This window comes from Apium graveolens, chromosome 11 (assembly GCF_009905375.1).
Source record: "Apium graveolens cultivar Ventura chromosome 11, ASM990537v1, whole genome shotgun sequence".
NCBI lineage: Eukaryota > Viridiplantae > Streptophyta > Magnoliopsida > Apiales > Apiaceae > Apium > Apium graveolens.
In genome coordinates this window covers 14976997-15004850 of record NC_133657.1, presented here as the reverse complement: position 1 = coordinate 15004850, position 27854 = coordinate 14976997, and the positions used below count along the sequence as shown (strand labels likewise).

Sequence of the window (27854 nt, the reverse complement as noted above, 5' to 3'; positions counted from 1 at the left end):
ACTAATAAAAGAAAGAGAGAAAATAATGAGAAATAGTGAATAAAATGAGATACATACTTCTATTCGTGTGGTTTTATACACTAAAAAATACTAAAACTCCTAAAAAATAGAACTTATCTTATCTACTAATTATTTGAAAAACACCTAACAAACTAATCAACAAAATTTCAAAAAAACAATTCAAATAATTTTGAATTATTCTCAACAATCTGGTTCTTTGTACTCACATGATAAATCTGAAGTTGGCCCCGTTGAACTTGTTATCGAACAAAATGATAGTCGAGAGCTATATGTTTCATCCTTGAGTGAAATACAGGATTAGCGCACAGATAAGTAGCTCCAATGTTGTCACAAAAAATTTATGGAACATGTGGTAGCTTAAAGCCAAGTTCGAGTAACAAGTTGGAGATCCAAGTAATATCTGCTGATGCGTATGCAACTGCTTTGTACTCGGCTTCGGTGGATGACCGAGATACTGACTTTTGTCGGACATAATGCCAAAAGATAATGTTGGAGCCAAGATAAATTGCATAATTGTTCATCGACCGGCTAGTGTCTTTGTAACCCCCCCCCCCCCCAATCAGCTTCGATAAAGGCAGTAATGGAGAGTGGTTTTCGAGATCGTAGAAATAAACCATAATGCAAGGTCTATTTAATGTATCGGAGGACAAGTTTAAGAGATTGAAGATGACACTCAGTGGGGTTGTGCATAAATTACGATAAGTGATTAGCTGTAAAGGATATATCTGGATGTGTGATTGTAACATCTGTTGGTTTTGAACCATCCTGGAGATGTAAAGGATCTGAAGTACTCATTGGAGTTTGAACTGGTTTTGCAGCAGCCATATGATGAGTTAAAAGAATGTCAGTGATGTGTTTGTGCTGACTCAAGAACAAGCCTTGAGGTATAGTAATAACATCCACACCAAGAAAGGTGGTTAGGGGACCCAAATCGTTGATGGAGAACCGATTATTGAGAGCAGTGATAAATACAGAAATAGAGGATGGATTGTTGCATGTTACAATTATATCATTAACGTACATAAGAAAGTATATGAAATAATTATTGTACGAGTAAATAAATAGTAATAGAGTCAGAAATTGAGTTAATAAAATCACTTTGAAGTAGAAATTCACGCAGCTCTTTGTGCCATGTTCGAGGGGCATGTTGTAAGCAGCAGATTGGTTTTCTCAGCTTGCAAACATAATTAGGAAACTGAAGATCTGCAAAACTAGGAGGTTGAGACATGAAGACCTCTTCTTCTTTTTTTTTTGAACAAATGAAGACCTCTTCTTGTAGTGCGCATGTAAAAATGCGTTATTTAAGTCCAATTAGCGTAAGGGCCAATCTTTGGATAATGCGATACTCAGTATAACACGTATTGCAACAGGCTTGGTGACTAGTATAACACGTAAGGTGAGTTATGGTGTCTTTGCTAATGAAGGCAGGTCCGTAATATCTGGGATTGAGTTTACGAGTAAGGAAAGTGCAGGTATGACTTTCAGTCTCAGAAATTGAAGTGTTTGTGAGGTGGACAAAGATTAGGATGTAGCAAGTGATGGTGATGTAGAGTTATTGATATTATTTGATGGGGATTGGCATGTAGGAGTAGACATATTAAGACTTGTGGGCGGAGATGAGGGTTGAAGGATAGCGGTGAACCAAAAAAAGGAATAGAAGTCGGCTTAAATCTCAAAGTAGTCACTGAACTCTCGTATATCAAAAAAATCACTCTAATTATCGGGGACTCGTATACACCATTATAGTTGATAATAATGATGACACCGTTAAAAGGTTTGTTGACTTGACAGAATAACGATTGACTTTTAACGGGAGCAATAGCTGGCTAGGCCCGGAATACGTGGAAGGTTCCACAAAGCTAAGAATCATATATTTTTTATTTTATTTCAAATCAAATCAAGTTCCTTTATCTTTAAATCAAAATATTTTATTTTTATTTTCTTTAAAATTTAAAATAATCTTAAACATTTTTTTGCATTTATAAATTAGTCATCATTTTTTTCTAAAAAGAACAATGATAAAAAAATTTGCTTTTTATATTTTTAAGAATCATACAGCAAATTACTTACAAGATAAAAAAAGAGGCAACATTTTATTAAAATAAAAATATAATTTTCTTTATTACAAAATCTTTGTGTTTCTTTTTAAATTTACAAAATATTCAAATTAGGCATGATTAAGATTTTTAATTTGGCACCTTTTAAGATCAATAATAATATTCTATATTTTGATATTATCTAACTTGGAGATCAATAAAAGTGTAAAAAAAAAGAAGCAGTATAATTTGTGTCTAAAAATGAAAATTAAAAAGTGAGAGAAACATCAAGAACAACAACAAAGAAAATTGTAAGATCGGAAGAACAAACGCATGATTGATACATCTAGATAGATTCTGCAAATCATTAACAACTACTTGAACAAAGAACCTCACACATATACTATCAACACACTATCATTGGTATTTGAAAATTCAAACAAAGAAACCCACTTCCCAGATTTTTTTAGTAGTCCGACGAAGAATCAAGGGAAAAGCCTTTTCATTTTTCCCATTCAAAACCTGTACTTGTGTGGTTTGCAGTTGTCGAATTAATAGAAGAATTCTAATTTAATTTTGATTCTGTGTTTTCAATTTTAGGGTTTATAATTTTAGAGAATTGGGGAGATTCTAATATATATATATATATATATATGTGTGTGTAAGCATGTAGGTGTGCCTTAATTCATTTATTAATATTTTAGGTGAGCATAGTTGTATTCCACGTAGCATTCTAACTCTTGTCACGTCTATTTATCCGTAAGTATCGTTAAAGTCAAAAAATTTCCGTCAAGTCAACTAGTCTAATTGACGGCGCTGTCATTACTGGTTACTATAATGATGCAAATGAGTCCCCGATAACAAAATTGAGTTTTTTGATATATGCCTTTGAGTTGAGTGACTATTTTGAGATTTAAGCCGATAGGAGTTGTACCTTGTATCTGTGAAGGTAGATGAGGGATAAAAATAGAGGAAGGTGGATGAGTATGGGATGGAGGCAGTGGCGGATCTAGGGAGGTCCAGAGGGGTCCCTGGCCCCACCTAAGATTCAGAATATAATCCTAGTAGTGTTCTAATTTAATATGTTATCTTCCTACTTCATCTGGTTTTGTGATTTTGTGTAGTCTTCCCATCCCTGAAGACGGTTTTGTGATTTTGTGTAGTCTTCTCATCCCTGAAGACCAAGGTTCGAACCACAACAACTTTTTAAGTCTGTTCCTTCTTTCCCAACTCCAACTCAAATTAACAATATTTTTGTTGCTTAATTTTCGATGCAATTTTTTTTTCATTTTTCTTTTTTTTTAATGTCTTAATGAAAAGATGTATATATTTTCAACTTTCAAAAAGATGTATATATTTTTAACTATTACTTAGTGAATTTGATTGCTTAAAACACAGAGATATGTATTAAATTCAACTAGTTTTTTATTTTTTAACGAATCTTACACTCGAAATTATATTATTTATTTTTCAAAAAATTATGATATAAAATCGGCCCCCTAGAATTCTTTTTGGGATGGAGGCACATGGGTTCTTACTACTTTTTGTTGGTAGTGCGAGGAAGAATTTAAATGCTCTACTGCAGTCGCTTGTACCTGCATGGGAAATACTGATTCAACAAATGCGACATGAAGACAGCTATACAATCTATTAGACTTGTAATCTAAACATAAGCTGACTGAGAATCCGAATAGCCGACAAAAATACACAGGACCAGGGGCGGCCCCAGATTGCAAAATGACATGGGCTAAAATAATTTTTTGCCATAGTCTGCGCTCTACATTCTACAACATTGCTATAGTCTGCACTTTACATTCTAGTATTCGACAAACATGGCAAACAAGGCAATATTCCAAACTTTACTGGGAATTTAATTACCGGGCTGGTTTAATCTTGCTATAGTGTAATAAACACAATTTTGGTTTTTTCTAACCAGGGACCAACCAGAAATCAGGTGAATAAAACCAACACATCGGTATAATTCTATGAAGAAAATTGATGGGTTTATCAGGTTTGATCATAATTTAGACATGTAGATGGAAACTACAATAGTATAATGTTATTTATAATGATATTTTAAATTAAATAATTTAAAAATTTTCGTTTTTAAAATTATAAGACGGAATATACAATATAATTATTAACTATAAAATTATTATTTTAAATTATAATATAAGTTATTTGTTCGTGATTTGAGTTTCTCAAATTGAAATATTTAAAATTTTATAAGTTGCTCACAATGTCTACTTTTGTAATTCTTAATTTGTGTATACTTGGTCCTATCAAAGCCTGCTTTGGTCACTGTTCATTAATTTATTTTAAAGTACGTTATTGCTATGGCGAGAAAAATAGGATATACTTACTAGACATTAAGCAAATAGGATATATTATTAATCATATGTTAATATGTTAATGAAATAATTAATCTTCATTAGCGGTTTTAATTAATTTACTGTTATATTTTTAAAAAAAATATTTTTAGCTAAAAGGGAATTAGATAATAAGAAATCCAGAAAAAAGATATATAATATACAAATGCAGAACTCAAAAAAAAATCACATTGGGGCTAGATAGCATATTTTGCCAAGTACTAATAGTAATTTTGGAGGAACGTTTCCTTTGCCCTGGGCTCTCCGCCCCTGCACAGGACAGAACGAGGTTGTAACTTGGATGTGGAATATGGGCGGAGCCAAGGGTAGCATAAACACCAAAATATTTTGGGACGTTTAATTTGGATTTTTTTGTGTAAAACTTGCAGCGAAGTTTTGTTTGCAGTAGGTATTCGATTAATAAGGTACACGGCAGTTTTAAAAGCATATGACTAATATGTTGAAGGCAGAGATTCTTGATGAAGTAGTGTGCGACGTCTCAGTGATGTGATGGTTTTATGTTGAGCAAAACCATTATATGTCCCCTTGTGCGGGGAAGTGAGGTGAGATATTATTGTAAATCTCACTAACAAAAATATAGCAACATAGAGGCAAGGAAGTGTATAAAGAATTTAGTAAGTACAGGCCAAGATCACAATCAAAAAAATAAAGCATGTATGTAAACAAAATTAGTAACTGAAATAACGAAGAGAAAACCGAAGATGTACCCGAAACCATAGTTTTTAACAGTGACTGAAAATAATGGTAGTGCACATATACAGAACGCCAAGAAAAGATCACAGCTGAGTCACCAGGCCTTACTCGAAGCCCTGGCTGCTCTTGAAGAGAATATTGCCTCCTACCTGCTGCGTTTGGGATGCGTGCAATATCTCCACCATGATAAAACAGCTCGGAGTTTATGCCTCCACCTCGACTAGCACCTCAGTCGCCGGAAAACTAACTAACAGCATTTTGAACTTGTGTTTTTGGGAGAGAAATGCAGAGAGGAAGAAGAGAAGAGAATGTTATGTGGTGTAAAAAATACATTCACTTTAGCCTCTATTCATAAGAGAGGAAAAGTGAAACTGTTCCACACACTTAATATAAGAATTAAACTGCTCCATTAATAAATAAAATCAAAACTGATCAAATTTTGAATTTAAATTATTTGTAACAGTTTTTTCACTTAACACCCACATTATTATCATATTTAAATTTTAATTCAATATATCAGTTACAGATCAGATTATATATTCATGTTCAGGTTCAATAAATTAGACTAAGCCCACTAACAAAGTGACTTAGCCCAATTCAGTATCGAACTCAGCCCAACAATTGTAATAATAATAATAATCCAGTCACTGATAAATAAATTTGAATTAAAATTAATTCTCAAATAAATAAAATCTTCGCCCAGGTCGCCTCGCGTACGCGAGACGTCGAGACATTCGCCCAAATCGCCCTGGTCTGGTGCGTGGCGGGGCGGCGGCGCGCGTGTGAAGCACACAACAACACAATGGACCATCACACACCTTAGTAGTTGTATACTACTAATGTGTGTGATACCATATAAAGCACACAACCCCCTTTATTTATTTCAATGTGGGACAAACATTCTCAAAAAATCCAAGTTTTTCCAAGCTATTTTCAACTCTCATTTCATTTGGATTTCATTAAGAAAATTATTAAAACCATACATGAAAATTTAAGTTCAAATATCATTGAACTATTTCCAATCATTAGATTTTAGGATTAACATCAAGAATATAATTAAATTAAGTTCTAAAATCCTAATTTTCTAACAAATATACCATGTGAGGTTAGTGTTTGGCATAGACCTGCATACTCACCTCCATTTTCTGAACATATAGATATAAAGGGGAGTTGAAAATACTTCTCAACCTTAGCTTTAAATTGAGGAAAAATGGTTGCAACATCAGACTTTTTAGGCATACGACAGAGCCAAATATATTTGGAAAAATGGTCAAAGAAAATTACATAATACCAGAATTAATCATTTAACAAATTAGTAGGATCTCATACATCACAGTAAACTAATTGAACCGGAGTTGTGCTCACTAGAGAATTAGTCACAAACAGTAGTTTATGACTTTTATTACAAAGACAAACATTACATGAAAATTTATATTTAACGCTAGATGAAACATAAGCTATGCTGCTGAATGACATGACGGAGGATTTTAGCTAAATGATGTCCTAGGCGATTATGCCATATAGCATATAGTGATAGCTGATGAGAATGTGACATTTATTTGTGGACTCAATGGTGTGTAGTAGATATCATTTGAATTCTTCCCGCATAGTAGTGGCTCCTCTTTACGAAGATCTTTCACCATAAAAAAAAGAAAAAAAATCAAGAGAGCTATGATTAAATTTGCAGAATTTTGTAAGAAATATCAAGTTCTTATAAAAAAGGGGGAATATAACACATTATCTAGAGTAAAAGATTGTGAATGATGTTGCAAGTTGGTAGTGCGTGTACGTGTTATGGGCAAACCTGAACCATCGCCCAAAGTTATTTCTTCACGGCCTCCAGAGTCAGGATATGATGTGAGATTGGCGAGATCAGAGGTAACATTGTGAGAAGCTCCGGTATCGAATAACCAAGGTTGAGAGTTGGAATCGGAGAATAAAGCATAATTGGCAATTGGCTGAATACTATGCTCTCGTAGAAACCTGGCTAGTTGGCGCCATTCTTTTCTCTGATGGTTGGGCCTGTTGCAAAAAGGCTATATGGCCTGTTTGTTGAAGCTGAATTTGTTGGCCTTGTAGGAGGAACAAACTGATTTCTTGTTTTGTTGGTCAGACACTAGGTAAAAGAATTATAGGCGGATTGATGAGCTCCAGGACGAATGGGTTTTGATGGGTAAGGCTTGGTATTTTGACTTGCATAGTTGGACAAGGTGTGGTTTGCACAAGCAAGAATCAGAACAGGAAACTCGGTTTGTGTATCAGCCTTTTTTTGCTCAATTGGTTTTTGTCATCGACTAGCCTACCGAAGAGATCATCAAATGATATGGGTCTCACGGAGATGAAGAGCAACAGTAACATCTTTGTAGTCAGGACCTAGTTGGATAATGACACTAATAATAGGTCCTCATCCGCAACTGGGCTATTTGTGAGTGCAAAAGCATCCACAATCGTGGGCGCATATCCGTTGTGAATGCATTTTTGGGCTTTGCACTAAAGCATACGGAATGGGCCAGTTGCCAGAGATGTGGACAATTGGGCCATGACATGAAGAAGGAGGTGGCAAACAAATTGGAAGAAGCCCACGAAAAGAGGAATAAGTCATATGGATAAGAAGATATGAGAAGAATAATTCAAATAAAAGAATAACCACTATGGGAAGAAGTGGAGAAAAAGGGGAGTGGTGGAAGGATAAGGATGTAATTTGAAAATAGAAAATGTATATAAAAGGGCTGATAGAATACAATTAGAGGGCAGACGTATTTAATAGAAAACATACACATTGTAATCTTCAAAAAAATTTAGTGAAGTCTTTTCTCGATTGGATACCAACCCGCGGTTTTTACCCTTAACAGGATTTTCCACGTCACCAAAGTTTGCTTTCTCTTATTTTATCTGCAACTAAATTATTTATATAGATCTCGATATTAGGAAAAACTATCCTAGAATAAAACCCCGAAAAAACATCCTAAACAGTTTGGCGCCGTCTGTGAGAATTATTTTAAGAATTAACAGTTCTTCATCGGTGAGAGATGATTGAAAATCTGCGGAATGGGGAGTGGAAAAGGGTATTTGATACTTAGATATGAAAACGGGATCGACTGTAACACCCCAAATCCGGGGTCAATATTTGGTGTCACTAAACAATCTTTACATAAAATAAATAAATAAAGAACCCCTTGAATCCGGATCGTTTACAGGTTATGGTATGAAACAAGAATCTAACCTTCTACAACTTACAATAACTAAATTACAAATGAGAATACCTTTGAACTAATGCTCTTGTCACAATCTTCTAACACCTTCAATCTCTCGCAGCGAAAATTTTTCTAACTCCTGCCGTCTATCGAATCTATTCATTTTTATCCTTATCTGTTTCTGGCAGAAATAAGAATTTACGAAGCAAGAGTGAGCCAAAAATGCCCAGCAAGTATATATATTTTGAGTTTCAAACATTAATATCAAAGAAAACTTCCGGACAAAATCTTAAAACAATTTTAAACCATTCTATTTATTTTTAGTGAGTGAGCGAATAAACGTTGGTTGTCACCAGCCTTTAACTAAAATCCAAAAATGACAAACGATTCCCCGATTCATCTCCTGAACCAGGGTTTTGTCCGGTTTTGAAATCATAAAACCATTCGAGAGAGAATGCCGTTAATGGCGATCAACAATAAATTAGACTGGACACTAGTTTGCATCTATACTCTGCTGATCAGTCAGAATATAATGCAGACCTATATCTCAATATATAGATCTAGTCGGGTCCCCAGGCACTACGGCCCATCTCGAGGCACCAGTCATCCCGGTCCTCAGGATTAAGTAAAACTCAATCCCCAAAATATCATCATTATCCAGCCCATGGAGTATTTTGATGTCAAATCATTTTGAATTCAAAACATTCCAATTCAGGGTTCGCAAATAACCTGAAAGAATGGGTATTTGCTCACGAAAGCAATCGAATTACAGGAACAAGAATAAATGAACATGCATAATATGAGTAATTGCAGCGAAATGTAAAACATTTAACTATTCTGAACTTAGAATAGGATCGAAGAAATAATTGCAGTATTTTAAAAGAAAATCAGGAATACTTGCGGTATTTAAAAGAAAAATCCAGAATACTTGCCTCAATAAGCTTTAACCACTATTATCAGTTGACTTTGGTTTGACTTTAATCGTTCGGCTTTATCGTCAAACTTCTATCCTATTCTGGATATGATCTCAGCATTCAAGTCCTTCAATTGGAACTTCGTTGATCTCGACGTCTAATCACTAGATCGTGCCTAGCCCGATGTCACGTCTCGGTTCTTCCGTCTAAACCTACAGGGTTGAAGTACCCTAAGTCAGATAACCGTTTGAGCTTAACATCAAACTGCCACCCTATTCTACCCATACGATTTCATAACCGAATTCATATTTATACGTATTATCGAAGTACACATAACAATTAGGGTTCATATCTCCGAAAATCGGTTTGGTATTTAATTTTGTAAAATACATATATTTGTCGTTTTGAAAAATAGGGTAATCGATTATTCACAAAATATCTTGTCATGTCACGTAAATAGGTTCATAAAGTTCAATTATATCCTCGTTCGACGTTACCGACAATTACATGTTACGTTCTCGTATTTTTGGAATTTATTTTTCCGAAAATCGGGCAGCGTTTCCTCTATTTATCGGCCTACCTGTCGAATCATTTCGACGTCAAATCGCAACCATAACACAATCCACAATCCAATCACAATCAATTCCACAAATCCCAAACTCCGATTTGGTTAATTATTGTCATTACTTGTATTTTACATTTTTATTCGTATTTTTATTTCGCAATTTATTTTATCAACTAATTTTTATTTATTTATAATTTATAATTTAGGACTCAGATAAAAATCATCATTGCCCACCGTCGGCTCGCCGAGGCTCATCGCCGACAGCGATAAAATTTTTGGGTTTCCGATTATATCGGACATCCTTCGCAATTTCATCAATTAACACAACTTATTCTCGCACAAAATATTTTATTTTCACGAATCGATTCAATTTAATATCTGCAGGAATAACAAAAATAAAATAATTAATATCAAAATCGAGTTGAGGCAACAGGTAACAGACAACAGGACATACGCGCACAACACAACCGCACGCGCCACCACACCTCTCAGAAATTTCCGAGAGGCGGCAACGCCAAAAGCAGCAAAATAAGGCTGACACAATATATACACGCATGTATACATATATATCAACAATAAGCAGTCATCATAGAATCAAAGAAATCAATCGGAAAACAGGGACGTGGCCGGAGGAGAAAGAATCCGGTGAACTTATGTTAGGGCGAAAACACGCGCTAATATTCACGCAAGTATACGCGTTCGCAAGTAATATAGAATATTTTCTAGTTCGTTCCCTCAGAGACTCAGACTAAATTATTGTCTAATTAAACTCACTCACCAATGTATGATTACTTCTCAATGTTAAGACACTAACACTTAAAATTGTTGATTAAATATTAACTATAATTAACTACTTAATTAATCACTTAACTAACACTTCAATTTATCAATAATAAAACACTCATGAGATCACAACTTCATTATTACTTCCTTCTATAGCCATTGTTATTACCTTTAGCATGTGACATTGATGATATTAATCGAATAACACGAAACTGATAAAAGTCAACTTTTATTGTACTAATACCATTCTACCAAGCATCCACAATTAAGATAGAAGTTAAATAGTCATCAATTATGTTGAGTTCCTATATGTCTACAGAAATTGACAACACAACGATTTAAGCACAAGTTATTCCTTTTGATTACATAGGGCAAATAAAACTGTTAGAGTTACCCACTAATCATGCACAACGTACATGAACCTATGCTAGCATGGCAAGTTCTAAATCTCAAGATCCACCATCGCTTCACAAGAGATTAACACCCTATCTTATATGTTCGCGACGCACATAAGACGAATACGCACAACCAATACTAGATATCATGCAATCATCACACACTAAAGTATTAAACGATTAACTAAAGAATTCCATAATAAATCCGTTGCAACCCCATGATCACGATTAGCCCATAATAGAACTTATCGTCATCATGGGTTCATATGAAATCATGATAAACAAACACAAGAAAATAATAACTAAACTAATTATATTAAAACAGAGTACGTCACAAGAGTAAATAAGTTCAAAGCAAGAAAACTAGCATCCAACGTTACAACGAAACAAGAATCACAAGAAGATATGTTTCCTCTTCGTTGCAGCGATCTATATGAATAAGTTCATATGAATGCAATCTATATGAAAATGCAGCGATCCCCCTTACTACAATTAACCAACCAAATTGCCACATCTCAACGAATGCAGTTAGACAACTAAAGATCAATAAACTCATGCAAACGGACATACAGCCAAAAACGTGGTGTGTGCAAATGCTTAACAGATATGCTTCGAAACTAGACCAATTACTATGACTAGACTATCCTCAAGGCAATCCTACGATTATACAAAGAATAAAAAATTCTAGGCACAAAGTGATATACAACACTACAAGAACTCTGGAGCTTATTACGGAATCGTGCTTTTTATTTACAACTCAAATGCTTATTTGACCGTGCAATGAGTGAGGTCCACAAAAGACTTATACAATGGTATCCATGTAACGAGTGTTAGGTTAGCGGATCCCAGACTCTAAAAGCCTTAGGTCACTAGGCACAAAGTCCCCTAAGAACTTAATAACTCGAATACCAAAGAGCACATTCTTGATCAATTATGCATAAACTAATTTTTTTTTTAATAACTACTGAGCAAGTGCGTTTCGCTCCATCTTGCTCAACCCTAGACTACTCGCACCATATGCGAGCCGGCTACTAGCCATTTGACGCCTAGCCACAACTAGCAACAACTTCCATATTTTTTTCTCCAATTTTTTTTCTTTTTCATGCCTTTATCACTAAGAACCTATAATCGAATTCTAAGCATAATAAGTAGATTGACCTTGAAAACAACCAAATCATAACAATAATCTAGCCCTTACGCATTCTCTAAGACTTAGTGGACTTACAATTGTTTCTAGCATGCATATCAACCTACACGACTTAATATCACTTTAATGCTATCACTACACTCGCATCAATATCACAATTCAGTCGATAAATCATTACAAAAGGGATCATGATAAATGCATGAGCTACATGACATTCATTATAAAAAAAACTATATGGCATAAATTATGCAACTATATGAACTAAACTATCATGAATATGCAACTATATGACACACACACAATATTCCTTAACTACCACCCCAAACTAAAAATCTTCACTGTCCTCAGTGAAAGTAGTAGAAAGGAACACAGGGTATACCTACTCGGAGTCATCATCATCATCACCCTCAGTGGGTGGAGTATCAGGCGGCGGGTATGCAGAGTCCTCACCAAAAACTGGCCACTGGATATCAGCTCCAAGGCCTCGAAAAGCAGTCCCTAACGCAAGGGTGAGCTCCTGAGCAAACCTGCTCTGCGTCTCATACATGGCATCCATCCGCCGTGAAAGCCTCCTATACTGGGCATCAACCATCCCAGCACCCTCCTGAGCTCTCGAAGAACCAGCCTCATCACGCCAAAGCATAGCCATAGTAGCACCTCGTGCTGGACGCCCTCCTGGAAGACGATAACCCAGCCCATGATCCTCAGGCTCACCACCGGTCCACTCCTGCATCCCATTCAGAGTGCCAGAATCAATCGGAGCTGCTGGCAACTGCAACTGCTCATGAGCCGGCCAGTTCACTCCCACTGCTCGGCATAGCTTCGTAACCGTAGATGCATAAGGGATGTTCATATGCTTCGCTCCCCTCAAAAACTTCAGAATTCCTTGGTAGATAAACTCACCAAGGTCCACATAGTATTCCTCATTCAGAATTCCCCACAACAACTGTTCTCTCTCAACTGTGACCTCGTGTGCATGCGAAGAAGGCAAAATATTAGCACAAATAAATGCATTCCATGTACGGGCATACCTGTTCATGGCGATCGCTGGAAAGTGACGATACTCATTAGTGCCGGTCCTGAAGGTCCAAACTGTGTCCGGTCGACAGAGAGTCGGACAAATCAAATCCAAGTCAAAATCCTCAGCAGTCTTTTCATTCCAGTTCTCCTCCTCGGGCTTCCTCTCTCGCTGTCCAATCACACAGCGAATCGCCGCAGGATGATAATCAACCGTCAGCCCACGGACCACAGAAAACCCATTCTTTTCGGCCTTCGCGTTCGCGTAGAACTCGCGAACAATGCTCATCGGTACCGCTTCGGGTGACTCGCAAAAAGCTATCCACCCCTTCTCTGCAATCATGGGTAGCAACTCACCATCCCTCCCCGATGGTAAAAATCCCCTCTCCTTCAGAATTGGCTTCCCCAAAAGCCTAGTGTACTCCTCCTCCGCGGCTCTGTCAGTTAACCGAGGCCTTGCAGCAGTACCCCTCGATGAATCAGCAGTAGGAACTGTGCTGCTGCTGTCAATAGTGCGTGCTCTCTTGGGTGCCATTAATTCGTGAATAAAAGTGTGTAAGAACTGATTTTTGATGTTTGTGAGAGGGTTTAAGTGTAGGAAGTTTTGTGGGAGATATGTAGGATAGGTGTATGTATATATAGGGTGTGGATTAGATTAGGGTTTGGGAATTAAGGGGTAAAATGATGGGGTAGTGGGAACAAATCGTGGGTTTATGGGCTAAAACTGTTTTTGTGTTTTTTTTTTTTTCTGAACTGTAAAAAAAAAATTTTGGTACTCGACCCCTGAGTGGTCGCTCAGCAAAACTGAGCGGGCGCTCAGCTTGCTGCGCGGTCGCTCAGCAAAGCTGAGCGGGCGCTCAGGGGGTCACTGGAATTTTTTTTTTCAGCCCCTGTTTTCTGATTTTTTTTTGTATTTTTGGATAGGTTATTAACTTCTAAGGGTTCCTGTAACAACAATTCATGGGTTGCCTCCCACGCAGCGCTTCTTTTTCGTCATTAGCTTGACGTTTCGTACCCTTCTCAAGTAGTCAACAAAATGGCACTAACACTTCTCGGTTTGCCATGTCCCCATAGTAGTGCTTCAACCGCTGACCGTTAACCTTGAATGTTTGGTCCGGATCATTCTCAAAAATTTCCACCGCTCCATGTGGAAACACAGTTTTGACAATAAAAGGTCCAGACCACCTTGATTTCAACTTCCCAGGAAAAAGTCGGAGCTGAGAGTTGAATAAAAGAACTTATTGCCCTGGCACAAATAACTTAGGATGTAGCTTCCTATCGTGCCACCTCTTCACCTTTTCCTTATACATTTTGTTATTCTCGTACGCTTGAAGTCGAAATTCATCAAGTTCATTAAGCTGAAGCATTCTTTTCTTACCAGCTGCATCTAAATCCAGGTTCAACTTCTTCAATGCCCAGTAGGCCTTATGCTCAAGCTCCGCAGGTAGATGACATCCCTTACCGTACACCAACTGAAACGGTGACATCCCAAGTGGAGTTTTGTATGCTGTTCTGTAAGCCCAAACAGCTTCATCGAGCTTTAAAGACCAATCCTTCCTTGACAGACAAACAACCTTCTCTAGAATGCGCTTTATCTTTCTGTTAGACACTTCCGCTTGACCATTTATTTGCGGATGATAGGCAGTAGCTACTCGATGATTCACATTATAACGCTGCATCATAGAAGTGAACTTACGGTTACAAAAATGCGATCCTTCATCACTTATGATTACCCGAGGTGTTCCAAACCTAGTGAAAATTTGCTTATGAAGAAAATTTAGCACTGCCTTTGCATCATTTGTCGGTAAAGCTTTAACTTCGACCCATTTTGAGACATAATCGACTGCCAGCAAGATGTACTGATTATTGCAAGACGAGATAAAAGGCCCCATGAAATCGATTCCCCACACATCAAAGACCTCGACTTCAAGCATCACATTTAATGGCATCTCATCCTTCCTTGACAAATTTCCCACTATTTGGCAACGATCACACCTTAAAACAAACTGATGAGCATCCTTGAACAAAGTATGCCAGAAAAACCTGCTTGCAGAATACGAGCTGCCGTCTTCTCACCACCATAGTGTCCACCATAAATCGTGGAATGGCAGTCTCGTAATATCCCCTCCGTCTCACAGAACGGGATACATCTCCTGATGATCTGGTCAGCTCCCTGTCTAAACAAATATGGTTCATCCCACATATACCACTTCACCTCATGCAGAAACTTCTTCTTTTGAGCGGATGTCAAATTAGGAGGCATTATATTGCTGACGAGATAGTTTACAATATCTGCAAACCATGGTTCTTCCTCCTGAATTGCAAACAACTGCTCATCCGGAAAAGATTCATTGATTAATGTCCTATCCTGTGAAGTAGAATCGGGATTCTCCAATCTAGAGAGATGGTCAGCTACTTGATTCTCAGTACCTTTTCTATCTTTGATCTCTAACTCAAATTCCTGAAGTAAAAGCACCCAACGAATGAGTCTCGGCTTCGAATCCTTCTTGGAAACTAGATAGCGAATAGCTACATGATCAGTGAATACTGTTACTTTCATACCAAGTAGATACGATCGAAATTTCTTAAAACCAAAGACTATAGCCAAAAGCTCCTTCTCAGTAGTGGTGTAGTTCAATTGGGCACCATTTAAAGTCTTACTCGCATAGTAGACCACATGGAAGAGGTTTTTCTTGCGCTGTCCCAGAACTGCACCTACCGCATAATCACTCGCATCATACATCATCTCAAACGGTTCTGACCAATCTGGTGCTGTAATAACTGGTGCAGTGATCAAACTCTTCTTGAGAGTCTCGAATGATGCCAAACATTCATCATCAAATTTGAAAGGCACATCTTTCTCAAGCAAATTGCACAACGACTTAGATATCTTTGAAAAGTCCTTGATGAATCGCCGATAAAAACCCGCATGACCAAGAAAACTACGGATTCCTTTCACAGAATTAGGTGGGGGAAGATTTTCAATGACTCCCACCTTGGCCTTGTCCACCTCCAGACCCTTGCTAGAGACCTTATGCCCAAGGATAATGCCTTCACGCACCATAAAATGACATTTCTCCCAATTGAGCACCAAATTAGTTTCCACGCATCTTTTGAGTACGGCGCGCAGATTATTCAAACATTCATCATATGAGTGTCCAAAGACGGAGAAGTCATCCATGAACACTTCGACGTTATTTCCAATCATGTCAGAGAATATAGCCATCATACATCTCTGAAAAGTGGCCGGGGCGCCACATAACCCAAACGAAAATCTGCGAAAAGCAAACGTGCCAAATGGACAAGTGAAGGTAGTCTTTTCCTGATCCTCTGGTGCAATACAAATCTGATTATACCCGGAATAACCATCCAGAAGACAAAAATACTCATGACCCGCCAATCTGTCAAGCATCTGATCAATAAATGGAAGAGGGAAGTGATCCTTCCTTATGGCTTTGTTCAATTTTCTATAATCCATGCATACTCTCCATCCTGTAACTGTTCGAGTAGGGATGAGCTCATTCTTTTCATTTGTGACCACAGTGATACCTCCTTTCTTAGGTACACATTGTACGGGGCTCACCCACGAGCTGTCAGAAATAGGATAATGATGCCTGCATCCAGCCATTTCAGAATTTCTTTCTTCACCACTTCCTTCATGATGGGATTCAGTCTTCGCTGCTGTTCCACAGTTGGCTTACTACCTTCCTCTAGCAGAATTTTATGCATACAATATGAAGGACTTATCCCCTTGATGTCTGCTATGGTCCATCCTATAGCCGATTTGAATTCTCTCAAAATCCTTAAGAGCTTATCTTCCTCACTACCTGAAAGGTCAGATGAAATAATAACAGGTAACGTAGATGAATCACCTAAAAAAGCATACCTCAAGTGTTCAGGTAATGGCTTGAGCTCCAAGGTAGGTGCTTCCTCTATTGATGGTTTGAGCTTCCTTTCAGCATTCTTAAGGTCAGAAGTACCAAGAGATTCAAATGGTATGTCCAGCTTTCGCTTCCAGGGAGAAGCGTTCAGATATTGTAATTGCTCGTTGCCATCTTCATCATCGCTGTCAAAATCCCCCACTAAGGCCTTTTCCAATGCATCAGACATTAGCATGCGATCGAGTTCCGAAGTAACCGCAGAATCAATCACATCCAATTTTAAGCACTCCTCATCTTCTGTAGGGAATTTCATTGCCTTGAATACGTTGAAGGTCACATCCTGAACTTGGACCCGCATAGTAAGTTCACCTTTTTGCACATCTATCAAGGTACGGCCAGTGGCCAAGAAAGGCCTTCCCAAGATTATGGGAATCTTCTTATCTTCCTCAAAATCCAGAATAACAAAATCTGCAGGAAAGAAGAGCTTATCCACCTTAACGAGCACATCCTCAACTATGCCCCTTGGGTAAGTAATGGAACGGTCAACCAATTGTAGCGACATGTATGTGGGTTTTGGATCAGGCAGATCCAGCTTTTTAAAGATCGACAACGGCATCAGATTAATGCTTGCTCCCAAATCACAAAGGCACTTGTCAAAAGTCAGATTGCCAATGGTGCAAGGAATGGTGAAGCTTCCTGGATCTTTCAGTTTTGGTGGTAACTTTTGCTGCAGAACAGCGCTGCATTCTTCCGTGAGAGCAACGGTTTCAAGGTCATCCAGTTTCACCTTCCTTGAAAGAATAGTCTTCATAAACTTCGCATAACTAGGCATTTGTTCCAGAGCCTCAGCGAAAGGTATATTGATGTGAAGTTTCTTGAACACCTCCAGAAACTTCCCGAACTGTCTATCCAGCTTTTGTTGCTGCAATCTCTTAGGAAAAGGTGATGGAGGATAGAGCTGTTTCTCCCCTGTATTAGCCTCAGGCAGAGTGTGTTCAACAGTAGTCTTCCTTGGTTCCGCCGCTTTCTCCTTTTGCTTAGATTCTTCATCTCTAATTTCAGATCTACTTCTTTTGCCTTTTCAGCATCAGCCACTTTTCCAGACCTTAAGGTAATAGCCTTGACTTGCTCTTTAGCTTCCTTCCTGCCTGGTACTTCCATGTCACTGGGAAGAGTGCCAGGTTGACGATTGAGCACTGCATTAGCTAATTGATCGATTTGATTTTCCAAGGTCTTGATAGAAACCGCCTGACTCTTGCACAACAGCTTAAGTTCCTCAAAATCAGCACTAGTAGGTACAGCTGTACTTCCCTGTTGAGGATATGATTGCCTTGTAGCATACTGCTGTGGTTGCTGGAATCCAGGTGGGTTAAACTGTTTACTCACTCCTTGCTGATATGGTGGCTGAATAGCATTCTGATTATTCCCCCAGCTGAAATTTGGATGATTTCTGTTGTTAGGATGATAGGTCGCTGGCACAGGCTGCTGTTGTCGCTGATAATTATTCACATACTGAACAGATTCGTTGACAAGAGAACACTGATCCGTAGCATGAGAACCTGCACAAAGCTCACAAACCATAGCTATTTGATTAACTCCATATGTAGCCAGAGAATCAACCTTCATTGATAGCGCTTGGAGCTGGGCTGCAATAGCGGTGGCTGCATCAAATTCCAGAATACCTGCTACATTGCCTGACGTCATCCTCTGAGTTGGGTTTTGATGCTCATTTGCAGCCATCATCTCTATAAGATTATACGCCTCAGTATAGCTTTTAGCCCATAAGGCGCCTCCAGCTGCTGCATCGAGCATGGGCCGAGATTGGGCCCCTAAACCATTATAGAAACCAGTGATCACCATCCAATCCGGCATTCCATGATGTGGACATTTTCTCAACATTTCCTTGTAGCGTTCCCAAGCCTCGCACATAGATTCCGTAGGTTGCTGCGCAAACTGAGTAAGAGCACTCCTCATAGCAGCAGTCTTTGCCATCGGATAAAACTTCACCAGAAACTTTTGCGCAAGATCTTGCCACGTAGTGATGGACCCAGCTGGTTCAGAATGTAACCAGTCTTTAGCCTTGTCCCTCAGTGAGAATGGGAAAAGCCTCAACTTGATAGCCTCATCAGTCACGCCATTATACTTAAAAGTGCTGCAGATCTCGACAAAATTCCTTATGTGCATGTTGGGGTCTTCAGTTGCCGCTCCTCCAAAAGAAACAGAATTCTGCACCATCTGAATAGTGCCCGGCTTGATTTCAAAGGTGTTAGCTTGAATAGCCGGATGAAGGATGCTTGACTGAATGTCATCAATTTTAGGCCGAGAAAAATCCATAAGAGTTGGATCAGCTTGAACAATATGATCTCCCATGTTTACTGGTTCTTTCTGCTCAGTTCCTGAATCCGAATCCTCAAAATCTAACTTCTCCGGAATCTCAAGAACTTCGTCTGTCTCCTCAGCTGTATCTAAAGTCCTCTTGCGAGCACGAGAACGAGTTTGCATAAACGCTTGCTAAAGTACCTGAAACACAACCGGAAAAAATAAGTAACTACTACGTCCTAATCACTGAGTCCTAATGACCAATGATGGTAAGTACATAAACTAAACAAATACACCGAGTCCCCGGCAGCGGCGCCAAAAACTTGTTAGGGCGAAAACACGCGCTAATATTCACGCAAGTATACGCGTTCGCAAGTAATATAGAATATTTTCTAGTTCGTTCCCTCAGAGACTCAGACTAAATTATTGTCTAATTAAACTCACTCACCAATGTATGATTACTTCTCAATGTTAAGACGCTAACACTTAAAATTGTTGATTAAATATTAACTATAATTAACTACTTAATTAATCACTTAACTAACACTTCAATTTATCAATAATAAAACACTCATGAGATCACAACTTCATTATTACTTCCTTCTATAGCCATTGTTATTACCTTTAGCATGTGACATTGATGATATTAATCGAATAACACGAAACTGATAAAAGCCAACTTTTATTGTACTAATACCATTCTACCAAGCATCCACAATTAAGATAGAAGTTGAATAGTCATCAATTATGTTGAGTTCCTATATGTCTACAGAAATTGACAACACAACGATTTAAGCACAAGTTATTCCTTTTGATTACATAGGGCAAATAAAACTGTTAGAGTTACCCACTAATCATGCACAACGTACATGAACCTATGCTAGCATGGCAAGTTCTAAATCTCAAGATCCACCGTCGCTTCACAAGAGATTAACACCCTATCTTATATGTTCGCGATGCACATAAGACGAATACGCACAACCAATACTAGATATCATGCAATCATCACACACTAAAGTATTAAACGATTAACTAAAGAATTCCATAATAAATCCGTTGCAACCCCTGATCACGATTAGCCCATAATAGAACTTATCGTCATCATGGGTTCATATGAAATCATGATAAACAAACACAAGAAAATAATAACTAAACTAATTATATTAAAACAGAGTACGTCACAAGAGTAAATAAGTTCAAAGCAAGAAAACTAGGATCCAACGTTACAACGAAACAAGAATCACAAGAAGATATGCTTCCTCTTCGTTGCGGTGTGCTAAATCGGTCTTCTTCCTTATCTCCTTCGCTTCTTGCGTAAAAACACAATCTTCTTTTTAATCCCCCTTGTGAAAACGTCTCAAATCTACTTATATAATAGTCCCATAAAACTCAGATTACATAGAAGTGGAAACCAAACAGAAGTAGAAGTCCTAAAATAATTTGTCTTTTTTCCCGACCCTGCGCGGCCGCTCAGCAATGCTGAGCGGGCGCTCAGACCTCTACTGGAAAAAATCTGATTTTGCTCCGTTTCTTCGCCGTAATCTGCCCGTTTCTTTCCTCTCGCAATGGTGAACACATGCCAAGGCTTATTTTTGATGATTACTCCCCCGAAATGCAACTAAAACCCTGAAATGCATAAATACCAGAAAAACGCATCAAATACACAAAATATGTAACACCCCCAGATCCGGGGTCGGGAATCCGGGTTGTCACGGTCTTTCTTTCCACAATATCACTTTACTTAATTAATAATAATTACCCTCATGCTGTGACCCCACACTAACACACACCACAACTCGTTATAGTCTCAGAGATGAAATTGAAATAAGTACAAGTCTTTGAATCCACAATTTAAAATTATTACAACCCAAAATGATTACTTGATAATTTACAGTTAATTGCCATTATCTGCCACAAGTTATAATTATACATAATTGGATTCTCAAAAGTAGATGGTCTAAACTACAATGGATCTACCTCTGCAGCTATAGCAGCTACAATATCAGCGGGAAGACGCGGGACGCTTCCCACGCGCTTGCGCTGGGTCTGCTGGAGTCTGGCCATCTCTCCTAACTGTTGTTGTGTGATGAAGAAATAAAGCAAGAGTGAGCCTTACAGCTCGCAAGATAATATATATAGTGGTAACAATAATATAAGTATCTAAATGGATACTTAATAGCATCTCTATCATATGCAAGATAATTACTTGCTAGATATAAGTAAAAACAAGGAATGAAGTTACCAATACTACATCACACTTATATCATATAAAGTTACTTGAACTGCCACCGTTCAAAGTATTATAAGTTTTAAGAAAACATCCCATAGATGAGATCACAAGTTAAGACTTGAATAGATTCAATCTTTGAAATATTATTGAATGAAAAAGTTATGAGATACTTTATTTAGTCCTGATATATATACATATCCACCTATATATATATCCCGAAAACATTTCCTGGAACCTCTGTTATGTGAAGTATGAACAGAGTTCGAAATATCCAATGAATTTTGGAAAGGAAAAGAATTTTGGCATAAACCCGATATCCTGCTGATCAGGCAAAGATACCAATAAGTAACCTTTTCTACTAGTAGATGGACGAATTCCCCACTGGTCATCACCCTGGTCATAATTAAGACCTATGCTGGACTGCCACTCAGCCACCTATGCATTTGATGGACTCCCACTGAGCCACTTACACAATAATAGACCGTACCTCGGCCTGTCGCTTATGCCGACTCAATGAGAGGGGCTTACTTCCCGAACGTTGGGCAAGTAATCAATTCATTTACCAAATCTGCAACCTTGTTGCGCATATAAAATACACCACAGAGCCGGACTCCCCAGGTTTTTTGAGCGAGTATTTAAATCCCCTTTAAAAAGGAAGATCTTAAATATAAAAATGAGTTTTGGGATCCGCTCTGACTTTTAAAAATCATTTTGAAGACTCGAAAACACTTTAAAGAGTGTTTGGAGTAAGACTGATTTAATGAAGTAAATCAGTCCCCAGAATATTAGAAAATATCTGAATATTATTAATTAAATAATATTCCCATAAAGAATAATCTTTATAAAAATAATTGAAGTAGAAGTATTAAATTTATACTTGAAACGAGTATTAAATAACCCAAGATATACTTATATGAAAGTATTATCTTTATTTGAATAATCGAAAATAAGTTTGATTATTTACACCTTATTCTTTAATAAAATAAAGAATATATTTCCGCAAATAATCGGAGTCATAGATCCTCATATGAATATTCAAATAATATTCAATAAATAAAATAAGCTGAGTCATAATACCTCGAATGAATATTATAAATAATATTCATTAAATAAAATAAAGGAGTCATACATCCTCAAATGAATATTCAAATAATATTCATAAATAATATAAAAGAGTCATAAGTCCTTGAATAATATTCGAAATAATATTCAATAATAAAATAAAGTTTAAAGTTATCGAATAAACCTTATTCGATTAATAGTTTGGAAAACTATAACCATATATATATATATAAATATATATATATATATATATCCATATCCATATATATACAAGATCACTCGGGATCCTCGACTCCCGGTTTTAGAAAATATTTTCACCTTTGGGTCCCTATACTAAGGGTATATGCAAGATACAACTATCCTCTAGCATAGGTATTATCAAATAACCAACAGATATAAATTTCAAGAATATGAAACAGGCATGCATATATACCATATCACATGCTACAATATATCGCAAAAATTTGCTATCAACAATCATGCAATATCACAAGATAATGCATATACATATGTTTACATCACAACAACAGTATAACGGATAGAATACTTGCCTGAGCGACTTGGGGGTGAGAAAGGCTCGGGGCGAGTCTGGTAACCTATAAACAACAAGTAAGTTGGAATTAAACCAAAATCACTTGTAAATCTATACTTTAACTAACTTAGACTCTAACGCTTGTTTTACGCTCACCGATTCGCTTAAGTCACTCGGGTACCCTCGGCTCCACCATTTTTAATAATTTAACCTTTACGAGTTTTAAAGCGATTCCTTCGCGAATGACTTACCAACTGCCTAACACACTTACCATAAATGTTTCACACATTAATTAATCCTTTTTGGTCTTTAACCTACATTCCAAAGTAGGGCGAGGGAAAAAGTTTCATTCGTGAAACGCCGTTACTTGAAACGGTCGTTTCTCCTAAACTGTAAATCGGAATCGGACGAACTACATATCAAAACGAAGCTCGTAACATGAGCTATCTAAACATGGCAGTGGTCACAATTTAGCAGGGGGTTCTCGGGTCCTAATGCTATGCACAAAAACAGTCCAAAGAAAATCGGACGTTACGACGGCTATGTTTACGCGATTTCCCATTTTTAAACTACGCACAATCAACACAAACCATCCTCAAATCCAACACACAACAAACACCCATCCTTATCACATCATAACAACCCCAACCAATTCAATTTAACCATTCACACTTATGCTTAAACTTTACTTTAATCATTCTTAAGTTTCTTTAAATCAAAACCACAAAATTACCATTTCATTTCACTACCATTCCAAATCTCAAACTCTAATCATAACAACAACTACAATAACATCCTACTCATCAAAATCACCTTATAATATATATGAACCTAGGGTTTGAAAATGGTATACCTTCCTTGAAGTGGTGGGTTGAGCTAGGAAGCCTTAAGAAGCTTGGAGAAGCCTTAGGAAAGCTTGGATCTTCAAGAAAAACAAGAAAAGTTCAAGTAAAAAAGCTTGAAAACACTATTCATTGTCTTCTTCATTGATTAAATGAAGAAGCTAGAGCAAGAATTAATGGCTTAAACTTATGATATAGCCATTACTAAGCATAAAGATGGTTAGGGAATTTTCTTACCAATTAAGGATGCTTGGATCTTGATTTTTGAAAATTTATGCCTTGGAAAATGAAGAAAGCCGAGAGCAACAAATGAAGAACAAAGCCTTGGTTGATTTTTTGATGAAATGATTTGCTAGTTGGTTGGCTTGGTTTTGTTTTTGATTTAGCAAATTACCACCTTGTCCTTGAATTTGTGTGGTCCTAAATCAACCACACCTCCTTCCTTCCATGTCATGCTTATGTCACCCTTATGATGTCATCCTCCCTTCCTTGCCTTCTTTCTATTGGTTGGATGACATCACTCCCCTTAATCCCTTTGATTAGCTTCCTAATCGTTTGCCTAATGACCGCTGATCTGTTGTACGGTTCGCTTAACTTTCGTTCTCGTTTATCGTTTGAAGGATCATACCCGGGATCTTATTACTTAGGTTCCCTTGACCTTTCTCAATACATTATATTCCTTTTTATGATCCTCTATTATAATCCTTTAATTTAAATCCTTTTTATCCTGTTACCTTATACTCAATTCTCTCCGTATCTTGTGGATTTCCGGGAAAAACCAAAGTGTTCGGAATTGGGTTCTGACGATATTTACATACACTTATATACTTCATATAGTACTAATAAAATCCCAGAATATCCATAACAGAACCCCTACATAGTGTGGCGTGAAAAGTTTTCTCATTCAGCTAAAACACTATTCACAAGGGTTACAAAAAGTTGAAAAATTTTGGGGTTATTACAGTCTCCCCTCCTTAAAAGGATTCCGTCCCGGAATCAAACAGAAAACAATTGGGGGTACTTTTCTAGCATTGCGCTCTCTAGTTCCCAAGTCGATTCTTCCACATTATGATTCTGCCATAGTACTCTGACTAGCTTGATCACTTTGTTCCGAAGCACCTGCTCCTTCGTATCCATAATCCTTACTGGCTTCTCCACGTAAGTTAGATCTGGCTGCATATCCACCTGCTCGTACTCCACTATGTGCCTGGCATCCCGATGATACCTCCTTAGCATTGACACATGGAACACATTATGAACTTGTTGCAAATTAGGGGGTAGGGCTAGCTCGTAAGCTAACTTTCCAATCCGTCTTAATATCTCAAAAGGTCCAATGTATCTTGGGCTTAGTTTTCCTTTCTTTCCGAACCTCATTAATCCCTTCCAAGGGGATACTTTCAACAGTACTAAGTCCCCTACTTCATATTCCTTGTCCTTTCGGGCTAGGTCTGCATATTTCTTCTGTCTGTCTTGGGCTGCTACAAGTCGCCCTCTGATAAGATCCACTATATCTTTGGTCCTTTGGACCACTTCGGGTCCGAGCATCTTCCGCTCTCCTACTTCATCCCAGTATAAGGGAGATCGACACCTTCTTCCGTACAAGGCCTCATAAGGCGGCATCCCGATGCTAGCATGAAAGCTATTGTTATAAGAAAACTCGATCAACGGCAGGTGATCATCCCAACTTCCTTTAAGGTCTATTGCACAGACTCTCAACATATCCTCTAGTGTCTGGATGGTCCTTTCACTCTGTCCATCCGTCTGGGGATGGTACGCGGTACTCATATTTAACTTGGTCCCCGCACATTCCTGAAAGCTCCTCCAAAATCTGGAGTTGAACCTTGGGTCTCGGTCTGAGACAATGGACGCTGGGACTCCATGTCGCGTCACTATTTCCTTAAGGTAAATGTCCACCAGTCTATTGACTGTGTATCTCTCGTTGATAGGAATGAAATGAGCTGACTTTGTCAGTCGGTCTATAATTACCCAAATAGCGTCGTGATTGGCTTTCGTCCTTGGTAAGCCTACAACAAAATCCATCGCTATCTGTTCCCATTTCCATTCGGGAATCTCCAGGGGTCGCAAAAGTCCACTGGGTCTCTGGTGCTCTGCCTTTACTCTTTGGCAAGTCAAACACTTGTTCACCCATTCTGCTACGTCCCTCTTCATGTTGGGCCACCAGTAATATTCCTTCAAATCCCTATACATCTTGGTACTTCCTGGGTGAATGGAATACCTTGAACTATGGCTTTCATCCAAAATCTCATCTTTAAGTTCTTGAACATTCGGAACCCAAATTCGGTAGGAATACCTCATTATCCCTTTATCATCTTTCTCAGTATGGATCTCCTCTCCAGTCATTGACTTTCTGTCTTCATTCATTATTTTCTCTTGGCACAATCTGATCTTTTCCAATAATTCTGGCTGCATTGAGATCTCAAAAAGCTTTTCAGTTCCGGTTCCGGTTACCTTTACCTCTATTTCCATTTTCTCAAAATCCTTTATCAATTCTTCCGAAGTCGTTATCATTCTGAGTCTTTCCTTTCTACTAAGGGCATCAGCCACCACATTGGCTTTCCCTGGATGATAGAGAATCTCACAATCGTAGTCCTTGATTAGTTCTAACCATCTCCTCTGGCGCATGTTGAGCTCTTTCTGCGTAAATATGTACTTGAGGCTCTTATGGTCTGTGAAAATCTCGCACTTCTCTCCATACAAGTAGTGCCTCCAAATTTTTAAAGCAAATACTATTGCCGCGAGCTCAAGGTCATGAGTAGGATATCTAACCTCGTATTCCTTCAATTGTCTCGACGCATACGCGATAACTTTACCGTGCTGCATAAGCACACATCCTAATCCTTTGTGCGACGCGTCACTATATATCACAAAATCTCCTTTTCCATCCGGCAATGCCAATACCGGAGCCGTTATCAACCTTTTCTTTAATTCCTGAAAACTGTTCTCGCATTTCTCCGTCCATTCAAACTTCTCTGTCTTACGAGTAAGTCGTGTCAAAGGGGCTGCGATCTTCGCAAAGTCCTGCACAAATCTACGATAGTAGCCGGCCAATCCTATGAAACTCCTCACCTCTGTGGGTGTGGTTGGCCTTTCCCAATTTGAGACTGCCTCTATCTTGGAGGGGTCGACCAATACTCCTTCTTTATTGATCACATGTCCTAAAAACTGTACTTCATTCCGCCAGAATTCACACTTCGAGAATTTGGCATATAACTGCTCCTCTCTGAGTATTCCTAGAGCTATCCTCAAATGCTCTGCATGTTCTGCCTCAGTCCTTGAGTAGATCAAAATATCATCGATAAAAACTATCACACACTTGTCCAAGTACTTCTTAAATACTCTATTCATTAAATCCATGAAGGCCGCTGGGGCGTTGGTTAATCCAAAGGACATTACCAAGAACTCATAATGCCCATACCTGGTACGGAATGCTGTCTTGGAAATATCTTCGGGCTTAATCTTTAGTTGGTGATATCCAGTTCTCAGGTCAATCTTGGAAAAATAAACAGCATCCTTTAGCTGGTCGAACAGATCGTCTATTCTAGGTAATGGGTACCTGTTCTTTATGGTTAGCTTGTTCAACTCTCGATAGTCTATGCACAACCTCATGCTCCCATCTTTCTTCTTAACAAATAAAACTGGTGCTCCCCACGGAGACACACTGGGTCTTATCATACCCTTATCCAAGAGTTCCTGCAATTGGATAGCTAATTCCTTCATTTCTAACGGGGCTAACCGGTAAGGTGCTTTTGAAACTGGCGCCGTCCCTGGGGCCAACTCAATAGCAAATTCAATCACTCTATCGGGTGGTAATC

At 38.1% G+C, this 27854-nt stretch overlaps 1 long non-coding RNA gene and 1 other non-coding gene across 2 annotated transcripts; one reads left to right on the top strand and one right to left on the bottom strand.

The window, feature by feature from the left end:
* Nucleotides 1–6436: 6436 nt before the first annotated feature.
* Nucleotides 6437–7856, bottom strand: LOC141697903 (uncharacterized). Its single transcript, XR_012564880.1, has 2 exons — nucleotides 6945–7856; nucleotides 6437–6773 (listed from the first exon to the last, which is right to left on the bottom strand). It is a non-coding gene; the product is annotated as an uncharacterized LOC141697903 (long non-coding RNA).
* Nucleotides 7857–18906: 11050 nt separating this feature from the next.
* Nucleotides 18907–19013, top strand: LOC141698914 (small nucleolar RNA R71). The gene has a single exon (XR_012565411.1). It is a non-coding gene; the product is annotated as a small nucleolar RNA R71 (small nucleolar RNA).
* Nucleotides 19014–27854: the final 8841 nt, after the last annotated feature.